Here is a 264-nt window from a genome sequence, read left to right as displayed (position 1 = left end):
TTACGCCGGCGGTAGAAACTGCCCTGAATACCGCGGAAACAACGCGCGTGCGCCCTGGAGCCACTTCCTGCGTCGCCCGGAAATCGTCGCTGAAAAAGGCTCCTTTCTGCAAGGCTACAGCACATGCGCAAAAACGCTTTACACCAGCAGTTTGCGAATTGGTCCAAGGTTGGTGTAGCCACAGCAAGTTGCTAAGCGACTGCTTTTATAAATCCGCAACTGGTCGGGCGCGGTGGCTCACGCCTGTAATCCCAGCACTTTGGG

The sequence above is a fragment of the Trachypithecus francoisi genome, unplaced genomic scaffold (assembly GCF_009764315.1).
Source record: "Trachypithecus francoisi isolate TF-2019V2 unplaced genomic scaffold, Tfra_2.0 Lachesis_group21, whole genome shotgun sequence".
NCBI classification, from domain to species: Eukaryota; Metazoa; Chordata; class Mammalia; order Primates; family Cercopithecidae; genus Trachypithecus; species Trachypithecus francoisi.
The sequence above is the reverse complement of the archived record's forward strand: the minus strand, read 5'-3'. Positions refer to the sequence as shown.